We start from the raw sequence: 1645 nt of genomic DNA on the forward strand, positions 1-1645 counted from the left end.
TAATGCTGCAATGAATATAAGAGTGCAGATATCGCTCCAAGATACTGATTTAATTTCCTTTGGATATATACTCAGAAGTGGGGACTTCCCTGGTGGTCCAGTGGTTAAGACCCCGTGCTTCCACTGCAGGGAACTGAGATCCCACATGTCATGTGGCGCGAATTTTAAAAAAAGTGGGATTGCTGGATCATATGGTAGTTACAATTTTTTTTTAATCACAAATAAGGTCTTTTATTTGTCACCATTAAAATTCTGATTTATAAACAGATTCTTGGACTGGTGGCTCATATCCATCAGCTCGTTCAACTTTAGGACCTGTCTCATCCCCAGTAGCTTTTCCAGAACTACTACCTTCACCATGTAGCTCCATGAGTTTTCCCAGTTCAAACTTGGGCTGCTTCAGCATTTTTGCTTTTCTAACAGAGACCTCAGGGAGTGGATAAATGGATCGGCAGGCCTTTTCTATGTCTTTTCCAGTGCTGTCTGGAATCAGTTTATTGACCACCTCTTTCAAGTCATTTGTCTGCACCTTTCGGATCATGATTTCCATCATCTTCTTGCGGATCTGGCGGACCTGCTGGTGCTGGGCATAAGGGGCCTTCTGAATCTGATTGTTGCGCTTTTTAGTAAAACCCACGCAGAATAGACGAAGCAAATAACCATCGATAGTCTTGACATCAACGTGAGCTTCAATCATGGTCTGCCATTTTTTGACCATGGAGCACATTTTGTCACGGGTAAGATCCACGCCATGGAAATTAGTCAGGCAGTTTTTTTCCCTGAACATCCTCAGTAATAAGCTTAAATTTTCTAAATGCAGCTTCAGCATTCTGCAGATCAGCAGGGCTCACTGCAAACACATGACCCTTGAGGCCATCAGATGTGATTTTGGTTCCTTGAGTTCTCGTACTAGTGTTTTCCCAATATTTCTTATATTGAACATAGCTGGTGCTTTCACATCATACCAATCTTTCTTAGATAATGGGTCAACTACTTTCTTCTTGGCTCCCTTTTTACCGCCTTTCGTAAGGCGCTTGTTCTTACCGCCCCGTAGTTACAATTTTAAGTTTTTGAGGAACCTCCATACTGTTTTCAGTAGTGGCTGTATCAATTTACATCCTGACCAACAGTGTACAAGGGTTCTTTTTTTCTCCAAATCCTTGCCAACATTTGTTATCTTTTGTCTTTTTTGATAATAGCTATTTTAACAGGTGTGAAGTGACATACCATTGTGGTTTTGATTTGAATTTCCCTGATGATTAGTGATGGTAAGCATCTTTTCACAAACCTCTTAGATTTTTGTATGTCTTCTTTGGAGAAATATCTATTCAAGTATTTTATACATTTAAAAAATTGGATTATTTGATTTTTTTGCTATTGAGTTGTAGGAGCTCCTTACATATTTTGTATACTCACCTCTTATCAGATACATGGTTTGCAAATATTTTCTGCAATTCTGTAGGTTTCTTCTTCACTCTGTTGATTATTTCTTTTTCTGTGCAGAAGCTTTTTTAGTTTGATGTAGTCTCACTTGTCTTTTTTTGCTTTTCTTGCCTGTGCTTTTGGTGTTATGTCCAAGAAATCAATGCCAAGGCCAACGTCATGAAGCTTTTCCCCTGTGTTTTCTTCTAGGAATTTAAGTTTC

General features: G+C 39.1%; 1 pseudogene; it reads right to left on the reverse strand.

Annotated features, from left to right (window-relative positions):
- Positions 1 to 244: 244 nt before the first annotated feature.
- LOC112411023 (40S ribosomal protein S3a pseudogene) lies at positions 245 to 1054 on the reverse strand (annotated as a pseudogene).
- Positions 1055 to 1645: the final 591 nt, after the last annotated feature.

This window comes from Neophocaena asiaeorientalis, unplaced genomic scaffold, assembly GCF_003031525.2.
Source record: "Neophocaena asiaeorientalis asiaeorientalis breed wild unplaced genomic scaffold, Neophocaena_asiaeorientalis_V1.1 scaffold1154, whole genome shotgun sequence".
Taxonomy (NCBI): Eukaryota; Metazoa; Chordata; class Mammalia; order Artiodactyla; family Phocoenidae; genus Neophocaena; species Neophocaena asiaeorientalis.